The sequence below is a fragment of the Lissotriton helveticus genome, chromosome 3_1 (assembly GCF_964261635.1).
Source record: "Lissotriton helveticus chromosome 3_1, aLisHel1.1, whole genome shotgun sequence".
In the NCBI taxonomy this organism is placed as follows: Eukaryota; Metazoa; Chordata; class Amphibia; order Caudata; family Salamandridae; genus Lissotriton; species Lissotriton helveticus.
Genome location: NC_136061.1, coordinates 341765457 through 341791448, shown reverse-complemented (window position 1 = coordinate 341791448; position 25992 = coordinate 341765457).

The window sequence follows — 25992 nt, the reverse complement described above, 5'->3', positions numbered from 1 at the left end:
CACCAACTGTCTGGACTTTCGTCGTCTGCTCTCACTCTCCTCGGAGAGTCATGGGCACCCGGAACCCATTACAGATACAATAACATCTGGAAGAAATGGTCTAGTTGGTGCCTGGAAAGGAACCTGGATCCCGTGGAGGCTCCTATAGTCTCTGTTGTTAATTTCCTCGTTGAAATCTATGATAATGGCCTCTCCTATAGATCAATTAATTGCTTTAGATCTGCAATTTCAGCCGGCCATGCCCTCGTCAATGGTAAAACGGTAGGTAAAAACGTTATTATCTGCAGAGTTCTTAAAAGCATTCGTCTCAAGAGACCCCCTCGTCCTAGATATCAATCAGTTTGGGATGTTAAATTACTGCTTGATCTTTTTTGTTCATGGCCTAATAATTCTCTCCTTAACAGGAAATGTCTCTCTATTAAGCTCGCCTCCCTCTTATGTCTAGTCTCTTGTCGCAGAGTTTCTGATGTAAAGGCTCTCGACATCTCTAATAGATGTTACGACATGTTTGGTGTTAAATTCGAAATATCTAGAAGAACTAAAACCATGTCTGACTCTATCTTCTACCCTCGTTTTGATTCTCACCCAAAACTATGTGTCGTTGATTGCATGAAGGAATACGATTCCAGAATGTCCGACCTTCGTCCTCCTGGTGCAAATCAACTTCTAGTCTCTTACGTTAGTCCCTTTAAACCCATCTCATCCTGCTCTATCGCTAGGTGGGTTAAAATCGCTATGAACCTTGCTGGTATTGACCTGTCTAAGTTCCAGGCTCACTCTCTCAGGAGCGCTATGGCCAGCAAATCTTTCTGGTCCGGTGGTAAGTTGGATGCTATCCTTAAATCCGCTGATTGGTCTAACGCCTATACCTTTGCACATCACTACTGTAAACCAATTGAACATGTTTCTGATGCAGTTATTCAAGGCTACCAACATGCATAATGTAGCCTCCTGTCTTGTAATGAAATTGTGATTCTCCTATTTACATGACCAGAGAATCTGGATTTCATTAAAGACACGGAGGCTAACATTATCCCTCCCGTCCCTCCCTGAGGGCAATTGGGAATGTTATTTAATCTGGTTTACAATCACTTAAGTTTTGCAATGCTTTCTTATTGTGATGTTTTGCTCATGCTTCTCATGAAGTCACTTTCCTTCCTTCTCCTTGATTTACCTCGTCTTTCCATTTCAGACAATTCTAACTGATGAATCTACTTGGAATTCAAGATGGTCTCCAGTTCCTCTTTCAAGTTCAAGCTTCGTCCCTCCGTTTCAACTTCTCCTGTCACTCGAGGCATTTAAAAGAGGCTGATCTCCCTTGGCACCTGGCCTTTATGGATACTGTGATGTCACCTAGTTCTTGTTCTTTCTTTGTGACGTAAGCGGCTGTGTGAGAGCTGCATTAAAAGGATTAATGCATAATGTTAGCCTCCGTGTCTTTAATGAAATCCAGATTCTCTGGTCATGTAAATAGGAGAATCGCAATTCTCTTGATCATGTGCTAGTAAGAGTCAGTTACAATCTCACCCTGAATAGGCTTAATCACTCCTAAATTGTTGTCCTCTCGTCTCTACCCTCCAACTATACACACCTATTTACAAATGAACCCCCAAGTCCTCCCCCATGTTGAGGCCCATCTGTGATTTTGTCACCATATGGAGGATATAGCACGATTCTAATCTAAGCTAACTTTTCTCCCTGTCCCCTCCTCTCATGTCACGTGGCACATGATCTGTTCGCAGTTCTTTTTGGTAGGAACTTGTGCTACAACTCACTTCCTGCCGTTTCTTCCACTGCCTGAGCCTACCCTGGGAAATATACCCTGCGGCTCCCCCTTCGATGTTGGACCCGAAGGTCTGGGACCTTTTTTCTTCCCCCACTGGTGTTGTCACTATCCAGACCCGCTAAGAACCTGCTGTAAGAAACCCTAAACACTAAATTTAGGGGTGTTACAGGTAGGGCAAGGGCAGGGACCAATGGGTCCCTGCCCTGGGGTGAATACACCCCATATCCTGCCACTCTCCAGTTGGACTAGCTCTCATTGTGTTGGGCTCCCCATCCTCAAGATGGCAGCAGCCCGGAGTTGTGCTTCACCTCGCCTCTCCCACCTGAGGAGTGGGGTTGGCAGAGGCTGGCATACCCCCTTTCCTCACTTAGGGTTCTCGCCTGTCTTCCCGCCAGAGTGGGGGTCAGAACCTGGTGGGGGCCAGTTGCTGATTACAGCAAGTGGCCTGGAGAAGCTCACAAAGGTGGCATGCCTTCGAAGCTTCCCCTGCCCATCCTGGGGGAGGAGGCTTGACACTTCATCCCAGGATGTGCATTGTTTCAGGCCCCCAAGAACAGCAAGCTCTCGACCCAGGGGTCCAGAAACATGTCTGGTGGTGGCAGCCTCTGTAGCCACGCAGTCAGGACACTGGGAATTGGTTAGGTTTCAGGGGGCCTCTCTAAGATGCACTCTGTCGTGCATTTGGCATTCAATCCCACACTGGCATCAGTGCGGGTTTAATGTGCTGAGAAGTTTGATACCAAACTTCTCAGACTTCCGTGTAGCCATTATGGTGCTGTGGAGTTCGTAATGACAACCTCCCAGCACTATATACTCTTAATGGCATCACTGCACTTAGAGTGCCAATGAATGGCCCTGCGTACTGTAGGGGCACAGGGCTCATGCACCTGTGCCCACACCACTGGCATAGTGCACCCAGCTAGAGGGGTGACTGAGGTATGCCAGGGCAGTGTGTTTGTGGGCATGGCACACAGGGATGTGTGCCATGACGACTCTCTGTTTAGTTCTGCACCAAGACACTCGGTCTGCATAAGCTGTGTGTGTGTGTCAGGGTACAGGGCCCCTAAGGGTGGCACAATAAATGCTCCAGCCGTTGGGGGTCTTCTCTGACCATAGTGCCCTGGGTACCTAGGGTACCATTTACCAGGGATTGACATGTGGTCAGAGATGCCAATTGGGTTTTGGTTTCAACACAGTTTTAGGGAAGGAACACATGCCCTGGGTACCTGGTTGACAGGAACCCAGGGCACACTCAGTCAAAGTACATCAGCAATTCAGCAAAAAGTGGGGACATACCATGCAAGAAAGATGGCACTTTCTCACACCTACCAGTTACCTCTACTCGATATGTTTAAGTGTATGATCCCCGTGCCGCTGGGGATTTTTGGATTGCATACGATAGATGGGGTGGTCGAACTTCGGGGGAATTCTAGTATGTCGCTGAGGTGTGGCTAGAATCACCTTGGTATGCTGATCTGGCAACCTTCCAGTCCTAGATCTTGTGACTCGCTGTCCAGTGGAGGGCCCTTCAATGGATTGGTGTAACCCAATAGCTGGGATCTGTGCAGGATGTTGGACATTACCCATACCTGTAGCTTTACTACTCTAAAAAGTTGTCTTTTCTCTCTTTGTCATTAAAAGCCAGTTCTACTGTTGAGCCTTCTCTTTTCTGAACTCAATTAATTTGTCAATTCTCATAGTGCGGATTGTTAGCTGCTTGATGATCAATGCTGACTTCATAACTCGATGTATTATATGAAAGCACTCACTCTGCTTACACCCTGCTTACCTCTGACCTCACTTCTTTAATCTGGTTAAGCCAACTGTTAGAACTGGCACCATTGGCGTGGGTCTCCCATCCATTTTTTGCTGTTGCCTCATGTATTTTTCCTAGAGTTATATGCTTTGGGCACTGTCCTACTGCTATTCAGTGTCACAGTGCAAGTGCTCCCTATTGTAAATTGATGTATTATTCAGAGGTTCCATGTTTGGCTATTTGGTTTACTTGTCAGACCCTAGTCTAGTGCACTAAGTGTGCCCAGGGCGTGTAAATCCAAATGCCGCTGGTGGGCCTGCAGCACTGGTTGTGCCACCAACAGAAGCAGCCTTGTAAAATGTGTCTAAGGTCTGCCATTGCAGAGCCTGTGTGCAGTCTGGTACTGCCACACTGACTGGGCAAGTGCACCCACTTGCCAGTCCCTAAACCTTCCCTTTTCTTCATATCAGTCATCCCTATGGTAAGCCCAAGGGCAGGGTGCATTCAGGGCCGGACTGAGAACAGAAACCGGCCCTGGTAAACTGCTCAGCTGGCCCCCCCTGGGGTCAGGGGGAGTGCAGGTGAGCAGTTTGCAACGGCCGGTTTCGGCCGATTTTGTTACCGGGGGCCGACATTGCCGACCCACGGTAACAAAAACGCCCCCCCAGGTGCCCAAAACTGGCCCCCACCCTAGCGGCCTACCGGGGAAATGCCCGGTGCCCGCTATGGCCAGTCCGGCCCTGGGTGCATTGTAAGTATAGGTAGGACAAGCCCTGGTTATGTGTGGCATGTCCTAATAGTGAATTACAGCCATTTTCGTTTTTCAATATTGCTAGGCTGCCTGTTCTCCATAGGCCAGAATGGGCTGTTACATGTTTCTAATCCTAACTGTCTCAGAGAACATGGTAGAAATTTGAGTTTAGTATGCCTGAACTCAGAATGATAAAATACATATTTTAGTGCAGTTGGTTTTAACATTCTGTGTTTGCAAATACCACTTTTTGGAAAGCAGGTATTTGCATGTCAAACTATCCAAAGCCTGCCTCTGCTAGGTTGTGTATTCCTTGTCCGGTTTTGTGAGTGACAGGGCTGGGGGATTCCAAGAGACAGGATGAGTAAGCCCAGTGGTGAATAGAGAGATCTGCATCTAGATGGGAGGGAGGAGTTGCACCTGAACCTTAAATAGGGCTGTGCCTGCCTCCCACAATGCTGGCTCCACCTCCTGGGCAGCGGCTGATGTCTCTGCCCTGCACACTGAAAGAAGAGAAGGAGTCCTGTAAACAAAATGCTCCAGAACTGTAATTTCCTTCCACAATGCTGGCTCCACCTCCTGTGGGGCGTCTGATGGTTCTGCCCTGCACTGTGAAAGGAAAGGAGAAGTCTGGTAACCAGAGTGCTTCAGAACTGGTTTGTACTGGGCAAAGGCCCCGCTCCCCTTAGAGAACAAAGGATTTTGGGGTATAAATATTGGGACCCTGATCCCGTGAAATTAGATCACTTTGGACTACAAGAAGAAATCTTTACTGAGGAGAGGAACCTGAAGAAACTGAGGAGAGACTATTCCCAAGCTAAAGTGCTGGTTGGGGGATTGGCCTGCAGTGGTTGCCTTACTGCCAAAGGAAGGAGAAAGGAACTTTGTGTACTTTACTTTCAATTTGTGAAGGATCTCCAAGTGCTTGGAAAAGAGCTTGCCTCCTGTTGAAGTCTCAGGGACAACAGACTTCACCCCCCAGCTCCCCAGAGTTCTTTTGGAAGGGCCTGCTGCTGTTTTGGGCCTTCTGAGGAACTGCGTGTTCCAAGGAGCTGGAAGCGCGACTCATCGAGAAGAAGTGTGTCACCGTCCCTGTGCCTGCTGTCGCAACTCCGAAGGAGGGTGTCGCCGCTAGAACTGTCGCACTGCACCGCATCGGAGAGAAGCGGGGCACAACGAAGAGGAAGAATGTCGCCGCCGTTGCTGCTGCCGTCGCAACTCCGAAGGGGGGTGTCGCCGCTGTAGCTGTCCTATTGCACCGCATCGAGAGAAGAGTCTTGCAATGAGGTCGGAGCGTGTCGCTGTCGCTGAGCCTGCCGTCGCAACTCCAAGGGAGGGTGTCGCCGCTGGAACTGTCGCACTGCACCGCATCGAAGAAAAGCGCCTTGTATCCCCGAGAAGCGCGCCGCCGTCGAAGCTGCTGCTGTCGCATCATTGATGTCGCCGCTGTAGTTGTCGCATTGTGCGGAAGCTTCACGCATCATGGGAGAAGAGTGTCGCAAGTGGATCTGCTGCCATCGCATCGCGGAACAAGGGTGTCACCGCTGCAGTCCACGCATCGAACCGAGAACTTCTCGCATCCCCGGAGAAGCGTGCCGCATCTGCAAGATCTTCATGTCTTTATTACTTTGTACTTGAACTTTGCCGCATTTCCCTCGCTGCGACATTGCTTGTCGTGGAAGCGCAACGCAACCTAAGGTACATTGACGCAAAGTGTTGCATCTCAAGAACTGAACTTAACTAAGCTAAATCTACCATCTTAAAGTAACAGTATTGTGTATTTTTGTCGTTTATGGTTTTGTGGGAACTCTATATAAAGTATACTTATTTTTGATATAAAAACCTTGTCTGGTGTCCAATCTGTAGTGTTGTCACTGGGTTACTGTATGTGGTTACAAATGCTTTACACACTGCCTCTGAGATAAGCCTGTCTGCTCGTGCCAAGCTACCAAGGGAGTGAGCAGGGGTTATTTTAGGAGTGTAATCGCCGTATCCTGAATAGAGGCAAGGGTCCCTATTTGTCACAAGTACCTACCAGTGCCAACTAGAGACCCCCAAATCTAACACCAACCATAACTATGCTATCACTGAAGAGATAACTAACAGTTCAAAGTTCACTAGAACACCTCCTGAAAGATCATTATTTTGAAGAGACTACGGTACTGAACTAGTCGTCCCTAATGTCCACATTTACAATGGATACTGCATTGTAATTCTGTTCTCTCAACATGTCACCGTTCGAATTCCCACTCATATTTAAACACTTTCTGCTTTTGATGCACGAGAAGTCAAGCACAGCATTGTACAAGGTGACCACACTCTGAACGTAGACACAATTTCAATGTTTACGTGAATGGAAAAGTGAGATAGGAAGAATGGTATTATTAATAAGTAAAGCTAGAGTCCTGAACCGTTATTTCACTACAAGGTCTACCATCAGTCACCCTGCGGTTTAAAAAACTGAATCTTCAGTAAAGTTCAGAACATCTAAGGGTAAAATTGAGAAAAGATATTGGATTATCAAATATTCATTACAGCCCACTGTGCTCTAATTATCCATACCGATAGCTAAGCACTCAGCATTGAAAGCGCTAGTAATAGTAATATATTCTGTTCTTCAAAGTTTTATAGAGTCTGGTTACTTCCTGCAAAACTTTAACATTTTGACCCAGATAGATGGAAAGTATCAGTTGATGAGAACTAAAACTATGGCATGATGGTTCAGCGACTGCATTGCTGCTTCTCCTGCTGATAGTCTTATTAAAATCCCTCAGTTGAGAGATTCTGAGAGATTTTAGGGTTATTATAAACCTTCCTCTGGCTCTGCACCTTTAGAGAAGTGGCAGCGTAACAGGGAAGACTTTGGGCTCTATTGGCAAAGAAAGTCAGAAAATGTCAGGCATCTGTGTGCGTATAATTCCCTGGACACGATTTGTGGAAATCGCAAACGTTAGCAGAAGTATTCCTGGATAACTGCTCCAGACTTGGGGAACTCCTCACAGAAGGAATATGATCTCCTGTGCAAACACACATTTGTTTTCTTTTTTTTCTCAACAGGGAAAAGGATTTTCCCTTTAGAGAAAGGAATGATCTATTTCCCCCCGACCCTTGACAGAGATTTACACCAGCTGGCTGAAGTAAAATCCTACTTTTGCCAGTACAGAAAGGGGAATGAGAAGAGTATGGGAATGCCACATAGGTACATGTTTGTGAGTGTTCTGAAACGTCCAAGGCTAACCACTCCCTGATTCACTCATTTCAGAGCCATTAAGTGTGATTCAACCTGAGAACTCGACACTCATGATGGAGAGCTCCACACACACTGGGCGGCTTCTCCATTAGGGCGAAGGAGCGCCGCCACACTGTTTTTACAAAGTGCTAGAAGCAGAAACATAAAATGGTATTTTAAATACCATTTTATGTTTCTGCTTCTCGCGCTTTGAGAAAGCAGAAGACAGGGTGCCTGGTTGGGAGCAACCGGGAGGATATGCCTGGTTGGGGGATGGTGGGTGGGCGGGTTGGGGAGGAGTGGCTTGCACCACTCTGAGTACCCTGACTGTTTGGTCGGCCCTGGGGCCGACCAAAGCAGTCATGCGCACTCTACATTTTCTCTATGTAGGCTGCATGCAGCCAACAAAGAGAAAAGGGCCTCCCTACAGGTACCCGGCTGGGCGCTGTCCAGGACTCCGCACCAATCACAACGCTGCCATTGCAGCACTGTGATTGGCTTACAGGAGGGGGAGGGGGCATGCATGTTCCTGTTTCTATTGAGGAGCAGGAAAACGCAGGACACCTGGCCCAGGAGCAAAGGCGGCGCGAGACCCGGTCAGGTAAGTTTTATTTATTTTTATTTTAAGCCCCCCGCCCTGTGGTAACCCCCATGCGAACCCCCGTACCCCCTCACCCCCACTGTGAGTGTTGCGAGCTGCGCCTGCACACACATATATGGGTTTATCTCTGCCAGGAATCCCTTTATACATTCCTGGCAGGTGAAAACATATAGATTTGGTCATAATTTTCTGTAATTAGGACACATTATGTGGTTTTCTTTCTAGATACAGTGCATCTAGTTCATGGGTTTCCTGTAAGAAAAGAATTCAATATTAAAAGAAGAATAACAACAATATTAAACAGAGAGAGGATGGGTGAATTCAGCAGCATTGCTTGGCATAGGGGGTAATGAGTATTAAACATGCCTCTCAATTTATTTTCTTACTAGCCATAATCAGATGCAACGTAAGAAGTCAGTTTACAAATTGCTCAAGTCAAATCGATCATCTGCTCCAAAAATTCCTCTTGAGTATTCACAACAGCGCCTACTCTGTGATGCGTTAACCCACATGGGAAAACACTCATATTCCTGCTATAGAAGCATGGTTACTTGGTTTCGCTGTTTTCTCGGGGTACCTGTTCAGAATGCATCCTACCTTTGCAGCTGATCTTGATCAAACATAGACCCATCACAAGCTTTTTTTTTTATTTTCATAGCTGCAAACACAGTTTCCATATGTGCTACTCAAGCTTTGGTCAACTCCATGGACCTTTACTGTTTGGTGAAGTGAGTCATGGCTCGCTTTAGATGCCTTCTATCAGTTGGATGAGTGACAGCCTTCTTTGATTTGGTTCCGTACTTAATTTTCCGCGTTAGTCTTATACGTTTGGATACCTGTACTCTAAATGTTGCATGTACGTTATCTAGAATTTAATAGGGAGTTGATTGAGGTATAAAAGCTTCACAATCACCTGTGATACCAAACAAATGTCTCTGTCAATAGCAGGATACAAGGGTCACATCTTCTCTCATTGAAACTGATAGAAGAGTGACTCGCATGTAGCTTCTGTGTTTCTTAACCCTTAGGAATATCAGGTTGAAGCAACAGGTGTATCCTTGAAGAATCTCTGATTGGAGGAAAAGTCATTTGGTATAAAGAACGACCAGGCGAATAAGATATTCCAAGTTGATAATTGTTGAGATAACTTGGCACTCTCAAAAGAGATGACGCAATTAGGTGCAGATTTCCGGGAGATTGAGCAGGAAACCCAGGAAACCAGGGGCAAGTACCTATGAGGAAAACACACCACCACAGTTACTGTAGTGTTTACGACCCATGATGCTGAGAGTTCCAACTCTTTTCATAGTTTGAAAAAAGAAGTAGATGACAGTGGAAGGAAGCAGGAAGTGAAACAGGTTGTCAGCAGCTTCCACCTTCTGGCAAATAAAGCAGAGCGCTGTGCATTTGTGCCTTTTCTGTTTTTGCCTGCGAATTTTCAACCGTAGAAAATCTGGACTTATCCACAGTTGTTAAGTATAGTGTTGTAGTATAGCATTTATGTAGCACTTTTACCACACTGCGGGACGTTGAAGTGCATGAAAGTTGAGGTGCTGAGCATGAGGCAGTTAGGAGGTGTCGTGAGTAAAACTGAAAACGGAACACACATTTACTGTGGTCTACACACTGCTCACTCTAGCATGAAAAGATTGTATTTATTGATCAGAGGTCTTGACGTCTGGCGTTGTCAGTGAGTGCGGTTGGTGTCTGCACTGAAAAGGAGAACAAAACAAACCTTTCATTTTTCCAAGATCAATTACACGAGTGTCACACTAGATTGGGTGATTAAAATTGCATACATAAAATGCTAAATTTAAAACATGGTATCATTATTATAAAATCATTTGTCACTTTTTCAACCATGAACAAGTGATGCTTTTGTTCCATGCTAGTTTTATTGTCTCTGGCCAAGGCACGTACGACCATGTCTCAGCCAGCTGGAGACACCATCTTACCTTACTACTGCTCAGCCTACAACAAGGTAAACACTCCCACCTTCTTTCTTGGGCTAAATCAAGCCTCTCTTTAAATATACTAGAGAGGTCCCATCCGCCTGCATCCTTCCTCCACTTGGGCCCTCCATTTTGTTTGGCTTTTCCTTTTCCTCCTTATGTGACTCTGCTACGTAAGTTGGCGATTAAAGAGAAGCCACAGAGACATTGTATTGAATGAGTGATGCTAGTCTATGGTGCTTTGTTCCTTGATTATTAATCGGTCAGTTTAGAGAACACTGTCTGTCTTGATCTGGTCCACCAAAACAGAAATCAGGGGCAATGGATACCTGTTGTTGAGTTCACAATAGTCTATACACGGCTTTTAAGGTACCATTTAATTAAGAGTAAGTGTTATAACCAACCTAGTTCTCAATACATTCAGGAACTGAGATGCAGCAAAAGTGGTTGCATGACGTTCATGCTACTGCATGATTTAAAGATACCAAAACCTTTTGAAGATCCCACTGGTTATAAGGAGCAGCCTTTGTGAACACTGAGAATAATTAGTCAGGACTCGAGGTTTACTCATTTTAGTACTTTGTAGGCTGAAGATTACTTTGGTTTGACTGCAAAATCAGAAGACAGACTTCCCTATGTATATAGAGATAACTCTAATCACTAGTATATGCAGTAGACCTTTGTACTATCTACCATTCCTATGTGACTCTTAGAGTATATCCAGTCATATCCTTTCCCTATGTATATAGAGATAACTCTAATCACTAGTATATGCAGTAGACCTTTGTGCTCTCTACCATTCCTATGTGACTCTTAGAGTATATCCATTTGTATCCCTTCCCTATGTATATAGAGATTACTCTAATCACTAGTATATGCAGTAGACCGTTGTACTATCTACCATTCCTATGTGACTCTTAGAGTATATCCATTTGTATCTCCCCCTTGTGATGTTACATCTTGTACATTTGCATATTTTTTTTTCTGTTTGTATCCTTTATGTAACGCATGTAATCCTAAATCCTTATGATTTTCAACTGGTTCTTATGTAAAGCGCTCTGACACCTTCGGGTAAAGTTTGCGCTATATAAAATCGCATAAATAAAAATAAATAAATAAATAAATAAATCTATTGCCCCACTTTTATCTTTCGCATCAGAAAGTGGAAGTTGACAAGGCATCTCAAAAACTAGTAGAAAGTGTGGTCAAAATCTTCTTAACTTGGGTATATGATGTCAATTTAGACACAGGCGAGTAGTGCCTGTGTAAGAAAGGACCAGCATCATTCAGATTTTTTAAAAGAACGATAAATCCAATCATGTGAATTATGGGTCAGTATACATGCTGGATGCAGCTTCCAGAGTGATTGCAAAGTAATTTTAGGTCAGAAAAGTTTTTGGATTGAAGATACTAAGTACTATCAGCGTTCCACCAGAGAGATTTTGTTAAAGGCAGAGGCACAAAAGATCCGTGTTTCAGACTCCATGCACTCATCTCCAAGCTTGAGCATGATCTTGGTATATGAAATCTGCTATTGATGAGGCGGATATGTGTTTGTTCACTGATATTTTCAAGGAGTCCTTTTTTTTACAACTACATTTTTACTTATTCGAAATGATGATTCATATAAACATTAAGTCAAAAAATAGATATGCAATACAGTTAAGCTGTGCACAGAAACAAAAGAAATAAAAAGCAAAATACCAAGGTTACAATTTTTGCATTTCTGTCTTTAAAAATCACCCACGAGCGATTGCGGTTGGGGATTGTTCAAATATTACAGCAGACCATATTCTTTCGCAACAGTATACACTCTCTTAGTACTGATTGAAGGTATAATTTCAGACATTACAGGTGCTTTGGAAAAAGTGAATGTAAGTGAGCTAGATTGTGAGCTAAAGTGTTGAGCTTTCACAGTGCCCTCTGGGACTGTCACCCGTGCTTCTCATGAGCCCATTGCGTCAAGGAATTCGACACAGACTCATGAAAAAGCAAAGGTAGAATCATGGAAGCCTAACAGGTAATCACAGATGACCAAAGCATATTCATATCGACCTAATCATGCACCATTTCTGCCAGTTTCCAGATAGTTTGAGTCTCTGTGCAGATTTAGCAGCTTCAAGTTCTCCTTGCTAACATTAAAGCTAGGGAGCGTTTCAGAGAGAAGTGAATTCATGAAGAAATTCTGATTCGGAGCTTCCCGATCGGTGTGAGGCACCAAACCTTTTACTTTGTTCCTGAATGCTCTTCATGCGCTTTTTAAAAATTATTGAACAGTCTATCGATGCTCCCAGTGTCGATACATTTGCTTCAATGTATAGCAAATGTCATTTTAGTCAAGGGTATGTAAAGGGCTGGACAGAAATCAAGTCATTTTTTGTTGTTTTGTCCGTTCTGTTACACAATAGAAAAAATGGTAAATCCTAGTTCTAGAAATATTGTCTGAGATCAGTGCATGAGGCTACGTCATTGTGTAAAGGGTCTGACTAACCATATATACAACTTGTTGCAGTGTCCGAAGTCTTTGTGTTGGTTGTTGACATACTTGCCTTTAGCGTGTTCAGCACATGTATTTTTGCGGCTGCGTTTCTGATTAGCATCTCATACTGTTCAAGGAATTCCGACTTTGCTGATAAATTGAAACTGCTGGAATACTTATTTTTCAAAAAAAAGATACACGGCTCGTTGTATGCACTTGTAGTAAGTCGGACGGGAGATCCGTCAGGCTGTGATGAGTAACCAGTGGCGGCTCCTCGAGGGAGTGCTGCAGGGGCAGTGGGGCGGGGGAGGCGCCGGGTAGTAAACTCCAGCATACGGCTGAACGGAGTCAAGTAAATAAATAAATAAATAAATAAAACGAATTACACTGTGCGCGCTGCATCGCCATTTGGCGTTGCAGCACACGCAATGTAATTAGTTTTCTTTCTTTCTTTCTTTCTTTCCTTAACTCCGTTCGGCTGTATGCCCTAGTTTACTACAGCCCAACTTGCCCCTCCGCCCTCCGCCCTCAGCCCACCGCCCCGCAGCACTCCCTGGGGAGTCGGCACTGATGAGCACCTGTTTGCCAAACTAAATTAGGCCCAGAGTCTCTAGACACGTCAGCTGTATTCATGCAATCATAACGCTTATGTGTATTGTGTTGTCTTTGATTTATTATTTAATGGATGTCTGTGACCCCCCGAAATCATTTACTATAAGCGTGCCAAGTCCGTCAGGAGGTCAATAATCAATACGTGGAATTCGCAAAATTCATAAAATTTGGTTCAGAGAAGAGAGGAGTGGTCGAGCAGAAAATATCTTCATGAGACACTTTTTATGCTCAAATCAGTCTTCTGCGTTTATTATTTATTTATTTATTTATTTTATAGTTTTATAGAGCGCGAACTTGGCCCGTTAGGGTATCAGAGCGCTTTACAGATTCACAAAGTAAACAATAGGAAGGATAACACAAGAATTCTGTAAATTAGGGAGGGGGGGTGCTGCGTTATCTTGTGGGAGTTGTTTTAATTCATACTGTTTTATGCTACAAATGAGGAAAAATACATGAACATATCTGACAGTAAAAATAAAGACTATCAAATGGGCTGCAGGCTGTGTAATCAAACCGATAGGCTGAGACCAAGTGCTCAACTCTTTGACAAGCAAGGGATATTCTGAAGTCCATGAACCTTGATGCGCTAATGTGGAACAAGACATTTGAGCCCACGCCCCTCACGGTAAGGGCAGAAACATAAAATCAAAAAACATTAGTGTCTTGAAGTTCGCCAGATTGAGGCCTCCGAGGCCAAACGGCATGTCTGGTGAGACAGGGTATCGCCTGGATAGATGCCACACAAACGTACGTACCAGTATGGCTAGAGGTCGAACAAGACATCCTGGGAGGGCTCAAGCCGATAGCACTCCTGACAGCGAACCGGCATCCACTAAAAGCCAACGCCATACTAAAACACACTAGAGAGGCCCTGCTGAAAGTGGACAGGCACATGGCGCAGAAGATGAAAGGCACAGCATGGGAATCGATCTGGTTCAACACTAAAGTGACCTACCAGGGCGCGACGTTGCAGAATGACATTTGGATCGGGGAAGGCATCAGCACCCCCAGCCAAACAGAGACCAGGCAAAGACCACTGACGTTTCAGAACCTACAGCTGCTGCACGCCCTCCCGAACCGAGAGTTCTATAACTTCCTAAAGATCAGGACAGCAATAACAAAAGCCAACCTTTGCGGAGGAGAGCCGGGAATCATCAAATACCTGCAGCTCCTCAACTCAGCAGGTCACCAAACGGCGAAGATCTATAAACTCCTTAGCCCATCCAAGCTGGCGCAGAACAAAAAAGCCACTAATACATGGGAGACGCTCCTGGGCAGGCAACTGAGCGAAACAGAACGAGCAAAAATGTGGAGCTCAGCAACGACAAATAAAATCACACCACAGCTAGCGCAAACAAAATTTTGGCTACTTCATAAGGCCTACTGGACGCCATCCAAACTCCACAAGGTCGGCATCGCAGACTCGGACAGATGCTGGAACTGCCTGAAAGAAGAAGGCACTCTCGAGCACCTCATCTTCACCTGCGTGAAAGTCAAGAGGTTCTGGGCACAAATCAATACTTTCTTGAACGACATGCTCAAAACAGATCTGAAAATCAGCTTCGTGAGCCTGGCGACTGAACACCTAACAGCTAATCTAAAAAATAGAGAAGAGAGAGAGCTCCTCGACCTACTCCTCACAGCAGCCCTTAAAATAATCCTAACGAACTGGAAAAACACAGCCAAAGCAAACTTCAAAACATGGGTCAACTGGGTCACCTTCCTGAGGGGTGCCGACAACATCACAGGCACCTTCTCAAAGGAACATAAAGCCAAGCTACACATGTGGGACCCGCTGGACGAGCACCTGAGGAAGACCCAGTAAAAGACAACAACGAGCGTGCCCACTCACTCGACCCCCCCCCCCCTCTTTCTTTTCTCTCCTCTCTCTTTCCTCTCCCAGTGGAGGGAGAACGAACTCACGAATGGACTGTTCATAGACAAGACCGCCATCATTGTACGCACATCTGTATATATATATTTTTGTACGGCCTTCTTTTGTATGCCAATAAAAAAAAATTCTAAATAAAAAAAAAAAAAAAAAACATTAGTGTCATAAAGTGCAGGGTAGCCTGTTTGTAAGCTCTCCCTAGTGATCTCAGAGTTTAAGTAATTTGTTCTGCATCACAAAATGTTATCCATCAAAGCAATTACATGCACGTGCTCTTGTGAGAGCCCAGGTATCCTGATTCCGCCGCCCACAGTGTAACCACATCATCACACCTGCGACAGGAAGCTCGAGGCAAAAGTGCTTTCTCATAAAGGTCATATCCGGCCACAGACAAGCAGGTCTTGGGTGAATTTTTAACTCTTTTACCTCGGTCCCCGTTGCTTCTTTCGCCTAATTTTAGATACTGTTTGCTAAAAATTAACTACTGGCAAATCACCAACATTTGCTGCATAAACACATCTGGTAAGGCACTGTTGGGAGGTTTACTAGGCCAGCTTGACATCATCTGTCTCCACAATAACAAAACAGAAATGAGTAATGACGTGTTAAATATGAGCTGGCCACATGGCAAAATCAACATGAGTCTTTTTCTTTCCTGGTGTAGAAGTCTCATCCGTCGTCTTCCTGGTGACTGCAGAGAGGGAAGGCACGTATGCTGTCTAATGGATCACAGCCTTGTTTTTTATTATAGCGTTTCCTACCACAGTTTTTTTCTGTTTTGAAACACTACAAATAACAGGTGTTACTACTATCCAAGTGAGTCATTCTGAATTTATCTACTTCAGGAAAATGAAAGTGTGAGTTGTGACCTACAGGTTACAAACAATTGTCAGCAGCAAGTGCTTAATTCAGTGAGCCAAACTGCCCGCATCCTGAATTCTTGTTTTCTCTTAATTATGAAGATATTGTACCATTAAATTAGATTGATGATATATCTGTTTGGCTCTTGGCTTGATGTCAGTATTTTGATTATGCTGGGAGACATGATTGATGGTCTGTGATTGGCGTGCAGCTTAGATTTATAGCTCTGTGGATGGGCCGAGGAGTTAAATTGATGCCATTTATTGTGTTGAAGTTCATGATTGGCTGCCTTTGGGTACTAGGATTTAATTAATGATCTTTAGGGGGACTCTAAGATTTAATTTATGGTGCAAAAGGTGGATTATATGGTTTCATTATTGGTATTTGAAGTGTTGGTTGCTGGGCCTTAGAGGTGGATTTTTGGACATTAGCTGAGTCGTTGGATTTATGGTGGTGTTACGTGGTTGGGCATGCAAATGTTGAGCATTTGAGCTGCATGATTTTATTGATGGTCTTGTAAGATGTAAGATTTTGGCATATGGCACAATTTGTGGATTGATATTTGATTTATGATAATTAGCTGGGCTGCAGGGATTAATTGCAGGGCTTTAGTCGGCTTGTAGATTTTGTTTAATAGACTTTGATGAGGTTACATGTTTTTATTGATGGACATTATTTGGGTTTTAGGATTCGACTTATTGTTTTTGGTTTGGTAGTAAGTTTTGTTTGCTGGTATTTTGTTGGATACAACATTTGGTTTATAATCTGTGATGGGTGGTCTTTGCTTTGGTTTGACGGTTTGGTGTTTAGTTGTGCTTTGGGTCTGTTTTGACCTGTTAGGTTTGAATGGTATTCTACGGTTGATTGTGGAATTTGACTGAATCGTTTGAAATCTGGGATGTGAGTTGTGGGTTTGATTGGGCTATAAAGTTTAATTGGTGCTGGTGAGTTTGGTTTGTGTGATAGAAAGGATAATGAATAGATGGTGGGTTGCTTTGATCAACGGTCAGAGCTGGAGATGGTCCTGGAATGATGACTCTACTGTGCTATATGGGGTTGATTGATACTCTTTTGTTAGGTTATGATCTGAGTTTTCATTGATGGCCTTTGGCTATTAGTGTGGGTTTGATAGATACCCAATAGTTGTTCTTTGGAGTTTGGCTATTAGGCTTTGATAGAGCAGTGGAGTTTGATTACTGGTCTGGTTGAACAGTAAGATTTGAACGTTGGCCATTGGCTGGCTGTAGGGTGTGATTGATGGTCTTTGGTTGGGCTGTGGGATGTTATTGGTGCTCTTTGGCATGTTTATAGTGGTTGATTTAGGAATTTGGTTGGGTTGTAGGGTTTGATTTGATGTCTCTTGTTGCCTCTGGGTTTGATTGATGGTTTTTGAATAGTCAGTGGTTGCAGCATATGATATCATGCGGACAGGATGCATGGCCTGACACTGGTTGTATGACAAAGGCACACATGACTATACCATGCGTGCATCTACAACGCTGCCCCAACAATGAATGCATCTTAATAATGAATTCCATTACCCCACATGCCTTCACCATGCATGCCTTTACCCTGCAATTTAATAGTAAAGGTTTGACTGGTAAAGGGATATGTCTGGTAAAGATCACACCCTAGCCGACCCACCCGAGCCCTAAAAACAAACCCATTCACTGAAAACAACCCGACCATGAGCCCTAAAAACTACCCCCGAAAAACAACTCTACCCCTAAAAACTACCCCTCCTCCCCCCACATGCCACATGTGGCTCAGCTCACGTTGTAAAGGTCGTTTCCCCCCTGACACTTGATCAACCAGGATCCTAGGCTGTAATACAGACCAACCGGTGTGGACAGTTTATAAAGCAGGAATAATTCCTTGGTTCATGGTTAGGTAGACAGCAGTGGTCCTAGAAGTGGCCCCTTACTGACTAGCCACTGATTAGAAATTCTGACTGTCTAGAACTCATAGTGGGAATGATTTATGGACTTGGACTTGGACTCAGGCAGGACTCATATTATTATTTTTTTTTAAATATATTTTTATTGCAGAATCAGGAATAAACATATCCAGCAGGCCAACCTAGACACCAACGGCACCCAGCATACAGTGCGATAGTAATACAATACACAGCCGATTAGCCCACATCCCGGAGGCTGGGCGGCGCTTCAATGAGTCAGTTCACTGTAGGTACCTCGGTGCGTGCCCCCTCCGGGGCACAGGTCCAGTGTAGCACCTCGTTTCTGCTTTTATCCCAAAACAACCAACCCACCCTCTCCATCAAGTCCTTGGCCACTCCAATGTCATGTCACTCAAACTTCACGATTACCTTCCTGGGCCATCCGGTTCCGGGAGGTTGCCGCTAGCCAGCAAACCACCCCCTCCTACGACTCCCCCCCAGTGCCCTCCCCCTCAACTGCTGCTAATGCGGGTTCCACCATCCCCTTCCTGCTCCAGGGTGACAACTATCAGGAAGTTTCGACAAGCAAGTAGTCACACGGAATCCCTTCCTATAACTGATCAGTGTCTTCGCCTTCAGTTAGGTAGTCCCTTAACGCTTGCACCACCAGCTCCCAGGACCGTGCCAGTTCCAAACTCTTCTCGTTACCAGTTCTAGTCGCCTGGCGCATTCGTAACACACTCTCACAGCCCGACCACTTCACCAGTTCATTCCTCCACCTCCGTACAGACGGCCCCTCTTTGGACTTCCAATGCCAAGTGATTTCACGCTGTGCCAATATCAATCCCAACCCAATGAATTTGCTCGTTACCTTGGTCTTTTTGGTGTGCGGGAACCAAAGAAGCAGGCAAGCGGCCATGTCAAAGTCTACCTCCCGATCCGTGACAGCATTCAAAAGGTCCCCCACCTCAGACCAGTAGTCCTCCAATTTCGAACAACCCCACAGCATGTGGTCAAGATCCACCGCAGGTTCCAGACATCGTGGGCACATGGCATCAAGCACCTGGAAGTGTCGGCGCAACCTCTCCGGGGTCAAATATGCCCTATGGAGCACGAAAAAATGCACCTGTTGGAATCTCGCATTCCTCGTCTCTTTCCAGGTCCTGTGTAGCACCTGGCCCCATACGGAGTCCGGGATTTGTTTACCGACGCTGGTCTCCCAACGCGACTTCAACTCAACTAACGGGGCCAGACCTTCATTTAACATCCTATTGTGGAGGCAGGTCACCGCCTTGACGGTGCCCGCTGCCATCACCACATATTGGCACACCATTGTCACCTCCGGTTCAGCCAATCCACCGCCCCAATGCTTCTGCAGAGCCGCGACAACCGCCGCATGCAACAGGAAGGTACCACTCGGCAGGCCGAATTGCTCTTGTAAGGTCTGGAACGGGGCCAGCGTCCCGTCCACATAGAGGTCTCCCACCATTTGCAACCCCAGGTCCTCCCACGCTAACAATTGGGACCAATCACCTCCGTGCGGTAAGGCAGTGAGCATTCCCAGCGGAATCTCCGGTGCGTATGGCCGGCGCTTCCCAGCCCTCCTCAGGTTCCTGTTCCAACACAATCTAAGTGTCCTTTCCTCCATCGTGAGGTCCCTACTAGCCAGTCTCTGTTGCATCACGATAGACGACAAGACATGCCTCTGAATGCCGACCCCCCGGCGATCTTCCGGCCCCCTGAATTCTCTGGCCACGTTCTGCGTCATAGTCGGGGACAGCCATCCCTCCCTCACACTTGGGTCGCATCAAGGTGGTCAATGCCACCCGTCGGCGACCGTGGCCCCAGAGAAAGCCAGTCACCAACGTCTTCAGCTCTCGAAAGATACCCTGCGGGATCCACACCGGCAACGTTCTAAAATAATAAAGGAGCCTCGGGAGCGCCACCATTTTCAACAGGGCCACACGGCCCAGTACAGACAGCGGGAGAGAGGCCCAGAAGTCCATACTGCCTCTCAGTGCTCGAATACAGCGCCCCACATTCCCCTCAAGGAGGTCCGCCGCGTCATGGTAGATGCGCACTCCTAGGTAAACAAAACAAGAGGGTTCCCACACTACCGGCCTCGTGAGCTGCGGGCAGAGCGTGGTCTTCCGTAACGGAAACACACAAGTCTTAGTCCAGTTCACTCTGAGGCCTGAAAGCCTCCCGAACCTGCCCAACATGTCCACCGCGCCTTCTAGAGCCCTTCCAGAGTCCGCCAAGTACAGTAACAAGTCGTCGGCATACAACGAAATATAATGCGAGTCAACTCCCTGCGCAATCCCGTCGAAAACAACTCCTGTTCTCGCCTGCGCCGCTAGTGGTTCCATCGCAAGGGCAAAGAGCAGAGGGGATAGCGAGCAGCCTTGCCTCGTGCCCCTGCAGACCGGATAAACCGAGGAGACCAAGGTCCCCAGCCGCACCCGCGCCTTAGCCGAAGAATAGAGCACTCTCGTCCAGCTCCGGAACCCCTCCCCAACCCCGAACTTCAACAGCACGCCATCTAGAAACTCCCATTCTAAACTATCAAACGCCTTTTCAATATCAACCGTCAGCACTACTGGGCCTGGTTCCGCCGTGGCAGCACTGTCAATGACCCCAATCAGCCGACGAATATTCATCGAAGTGCTCCTAGAGGGGATGAATCCCGCCTGATCCCTATGCACTAAAGAGGTCATCAGTGGCAGGAGCCTGGTGGCTAGGATTCGGCTAAAAAAACTGTAATCTACAGTTAGCATAGACAACGGACGAAAAGAAGAGACATCTAAAGCATCCCTGCCCGGCTTCAGCAGGGGCACAACCAGCGCCTCCGTCATAGAGTCAGGCAACCGCCCCAATTGTTTCGCCTCCGCATACACAACCTGCAGTCTGGGCGCCAACACTTCCATAAATTTGGCGTAGAACTCGATCGGCAATCCATCCACCCCAGGGGTTTTGTTCCGCGCCATATGACCAATCGCCCCTCTTATTTCCGCTAGGGTGACGGGGCCCCCCAGATCCCGGGCTTCCTCCTCATCCAAGACCGGCAAGAAGATCTGATCTAAGTAATTACCAATGTCCGTGGCCTCCACTTCGAGGTGGCTGGCGTACAGACCCGTGTAGTAGGACTGAAAGCGCCCCAGGACCGCTGACTGTGAATACACCACCTCCCCATCCTCCAGTCTCACACTCATGACCGGACATCCTCTAGGGTTCGGATCAGCCAACTTCGCCAGGAGCGTGCCCACTTTATCTCGCTCCTTATGCACTTTCACCGCATACAACTTATAATCATAGCACCGCAATCTCTCCGTCTCAGTTGCTACCGCCTCCTTAGCACGTAACAAGCTGTCTTGCAGCTCCGGCTTCTCGGGTCGCTGCTGTTCCACCCCTCTCAGCACTTCTTCCGCCTTCGCGAGGTCATTCAGCACCGTTCCTCTCACAGTCAGAAACCGTCCCATACATACCCCCCTCACCACCACTTTCATCGCATCCCACTCATTCGCTCTAGTCGCCGTCGACCCAGCATTGACCGTGAAGTAGTCGTCTATGCCCTGTCGGACCGTGTCACAGAACGCCGGGTCATCCAGCGTCTCCGGACGAAGTCTCCACGTAGGGACTGCCGATCTCGCCCTCTGCCATTGCACAGAAATCAGCAGTGGGTTATGGTCCGAAATGGTCCTAGACAAATACTCAGAGTGAATCACCACATTCGCCAGAGACTCGCAGCACAGCACCGAATCCAGTCTAACATGCAGATCATGCAGTGCTGAGAAGTAGGAGTAATCTCGAGTTTCGGGGTGCTGCGCCCTCCATACATCCACCAATCCCCACCTCTCTTGCCAGTCCCGCCTATGGGTCGCAAGTCTGCGCACTGGGGAGTCCACCAAAGGTGGGTGTGACCTATCCAACAGCACATCTGAAATGGAGTTAAAATCCCCCGCCAACAATATAGGGCCCGCCAAATAATACGCCAATGAGCGCGACAAACCCTCAAAGAAATGCGCTTGATCAGCGTTGGGGGCATAAATGTTACACAGCACCACTTCCCGACCACACAGCCGTCCTTCCACCACCACATAACGACCCTCCGGATCTATTCTCTGACTCGTGACCTGGAATGGCGTGCCCGCTCTGATCCATTTTTTACACCCCTCTGGCAAATGCTGAGTAAGTCGTGCCAAACACCTGACCCCGCCACCTCCTCTGTAACGCCCCACATTCCTGCTGTGTCAAGTGAGTCTCCTGAAGCATCGCTATCTGAATACCCCGCCTCACCAAGTAGGCAAGTACCTTGTGGCGCTTAACCATAGTTCGAATACCCCGGACATTCCATGTGACACATTTCAAGTTAGGTAACGTCCCCATAGAGCATCAATCCCAACAGTGGCGCACGCCAATAACTGTGACCCGCATCACAGCAATTGTACAACCCCTTCAAACAATCAATGTTACCTGCATTGCAGCAACTGAACAATCCCCAAAAAACAAGACCCCTAACACTCATCAACCCCCTCCCCAGGACAGGGCCTAATAACCCAGCTTCAGCCCCGTTCCAAACCTTAAACACCCAACACATCACGCTAACCTGTGGTCGACACCACAGAAGACCTTAAGGGTCTGAAGAAGGCTATGGAGCCCCAAACCAGGACAGCAGAGCTATCACCCCGCACCCGTAGCCCCATACTGCTAGTGCAGCCCCATACATGGCAGTCCAATAGAAGTCAGGAGTGTCCGCCCCTATAGGCATCCCAAGATTGTTCATCGGCCCCGAGCTTCACTCATTAAACATGTTATCAGCAGTCTGTGGGGTGACCTCCGGACCCGGCACCCCCCCCCCACCTCCGAGTCATCGTCTCCGGTCTTCTCTCCTTCTCCTTCCGAAGCCGAGCCTCTAGAAGCGTCATCCCGCTGCGATCCCGTGATGCTCGCCGTGGCCTCCAGCGCACTCTGCCTGTCGGCCAGCATTCGCGCCTCCTGTGCAGCCCTTTGGCGCCTATTCCGGGAGCGGATGCGTTGCGATTTCCTTATCTTGGCTGGTTTTTGCCGATCCCTGGCGGGCCTGTGCCCGGTACAGTTCCAGCCAGGACCATGCCTCATCAGGCGTTTGGAAAAAGTGAGTTCTGTCGTCAAGGATGACCCGCAGCCTGGCCGGGAAAAGCAAGGAGTATTGGATCCCTTCTTCTCTCAGCTCTTTCTTCACCGACAGAAAAGAAGCCCTGCACCGCTGCACCTCCTGCGTATAATCCGGAAATATCGTCACCTTGCTGTTGTCCACCTGGAAGGGCCCATGGTCTCTCGCCCTTTGGATCAGCAGATCTCGATCTTTATAGTGCAGCAGTCTAACCACCATCGGTCGGGGCGGTCGGCCCTCCAGGGGAGGCTTTGCGGGCACCCTGTGCACTCTTTCCAGGGAGAAGAAGGGGGATAGGCCCTCCGGCGCTACCACTGTCCGGAACCAGTCCTCCAAGTAGGTCACCGCATCACCCTTCTCAATTTTCTCTGGAAGCCCAACCACCCTCACGTTGTTCCGCCGGTTGCGTCCTTCCGCGTCTTCTGCTCGACGCTCCAGAATCGCCAGTCGATGGAGAACGTCGTCAAGTTTATGCTCCGCTGTAACCACCGCCGGTTTCAGCTCCTGGAGCAGCTGTTCATTGGACTTCACTCGGTCAGAGAGCTTGGCGTGGTCTGCTCTCAGCAGGCCAAGCCCCGTCGCCACCTGCGCAATATCCTGGTGCAGCTCATCCTTGGTGGTAGTGATCGCGGCCAGTATTGCATCAAGACGGAGGTTCAGCCTCAACTCCTGCGGCGAGGGCTCCGTTGGGAAATCGCCAACCGCGGCCTCAGACTTCTCGTCCCCCCGCTCAGGAGGCGCGGCGAGGCCAGCCCCCATCGCGGCCATCTTGACAGTGGTGAACGCGCCACCCGAGCAGCCCCCTCCAACGACGGCCGGCGGCGGCAGTCCTCCTGCCCTTTCCGTCCCTCGGGCCACCCGGTATCGGCCAATGGCAGGCCCCAAGGTGCACAGCTCCTCGATCCTCAGATGGCGCTGGCCGTCCCCCCCCAGCACTCTGTCGCCATCCACCAAAACACACTCCGTGCAGCCCCAACGACACACGCAGTGCTCCACCAAAGTCTGCAAAGGCTCGGGGTGCAAGCCCTCCTCAAAAGCGAGACAGTCAAGGGTCCGCCCCACTGGGTAGATTGAGCTCGCCGCCCCCTGTGACACCGTCTACCGCATGTCTCAGCGCACGGCGGGGTCCATACGCCTCTCCACTGGCCTGGCGCCCTCTTGCCTCCAACTGGGCGTCCAATCGCCCCGGGTGGCCGCCCCCTCAGCACTTGGCCAACTAGCCTCACTCAGCTGTGTCCCAGCGGCCCCGCCGCAATGCTCCCAAGTGTGGGTCGGCCTCACATGCCAGCCGCGCCGCCACCGGTGCAGCGCGAGTGAAGGGCTCGCTCTCCTGCCGTTCGGGGAAGCAGGTGGGGGAGGGGCGCCGCTCGCACCAGACCTTTACCGCCGTCCACCTCTTCCGCTACTCCGGTCCCGCTCTCCCGGGCCTCCCCCCAGGCTCCTCGGCCGGTCCAGCGCCCTACACCGCTCCGTTCTCAGAGCTCCCGTCCTTGTGGCTCCGCCATCTTCCCTTTGTCTTGCGGCCGCGCCGATCGGGACGCCAGGTCCGTCCGCATTCAGCGCCCAGGGTCCCGATGAGGATCAGATGCTCCCCGCTGGGTCAGCGACCCTATAGAAGCTCGGTGTCAGCCGCCAGGCAGTGCGGGGCCAATTATCGCAGGATAAAGACGGGACTCGGCGCGGAGCAACTCGCTCACGCAGCCATCCCAGTCAGCGCCGAAACCACGCCCCCGGCAGGACTCATATTATGCCACAATAGAACAACAGTGTAATTCTGTTATTCAACAAATGATCAAATGTGGCGAGCAATCACAAATACACGAATCTAGTAATTATTCATATTACCACATTCATTTCAGAGTCTGAAAGGTAATAAGTGCAAATTCTATAATCATGATTAGTTCTTCTGCCCTGGCTACTCTTTTAAATATAGACATTGCATACAATATCAGTGTATACTTTCATGATTACTGCAGCCGGGACAGAGACATGGATAAAGAAACAGTCATTTGATAAAATGTGTCATTTTACTTTAACTCAGGAGGGGTGCAGGCACAGATAAAGGACATGAAGCAACACAATCTGAGGGAAACTTGTTATAATGACCTCATGAGAAGCCCAGACAAAGATGGAAGATGAAGATAATGAGATGAGTTTCACCTTTAATAATAAACAACGATAAAAGTATTGACAAACAAATGGAAAATGAGTTGGAGATAAATGAGGGTAGGTTGAATTTTAGCTCTACTTGTTTTGACACTGCTGCACGTGTCCTGGCAGTTATCTTTGAATGGGAGTATTTTTTGGGTTAGGCCAGGGAAGCTCCTCTGAAACAAAAACGCCATGTTTATATAGTAACCACATAGTATTATGCCTAAGCAGACTGTTATCATGATGCTGAAGCACTGCAAGTTTATCCTTCAAACATTGTTATTTTTTTAAATTTAATCTCAGTGTTCTTTTGCCTTGTGGATCAGCCTGAAGGGGGGGGGGCGCTGACTCTAACATTTACACGTTAACATACATACTGACCCAAGTGTGAGTTCAGTGCCATCAGAGACGGTGGTGTCGCTCTCAAGAATACAGGTGGTATTGTTTCACTTCAGAATTATTTTGCAAAGGGGAGTGTGACTTAGGTAACACTCAGTAGTTGTTCAGCTTTGCTTAGACGTATGCCCGCACCAGCCAGGCTCCCACCAGAGATCTCTGTGATGCTGTCGGAAGCAGAGCTGGGGGTATAGCTTACCACTACAGATTGAGTGAACACATGCAAGGGATACCCCACACCTGCTCGCACTGCCTCCTTCTCAGGGAAGGAAAGCCTGCAGTCTTTGCAGAGTGTTGGTGACGACTCAAGAGGGACATTCAGTGCATAGAAACTGTCCTACACAACTGCGCCCCAATGATGAGCTCCAATTTGCAGCTGGTCGAGAATGTTCACATAATTTGGAGATGCAGCAGCTGTCTTGGTTATCCTATTGCAAGTTTCCTCATAGCCCATGAGTTTTTATTAGTTAATTGCAAT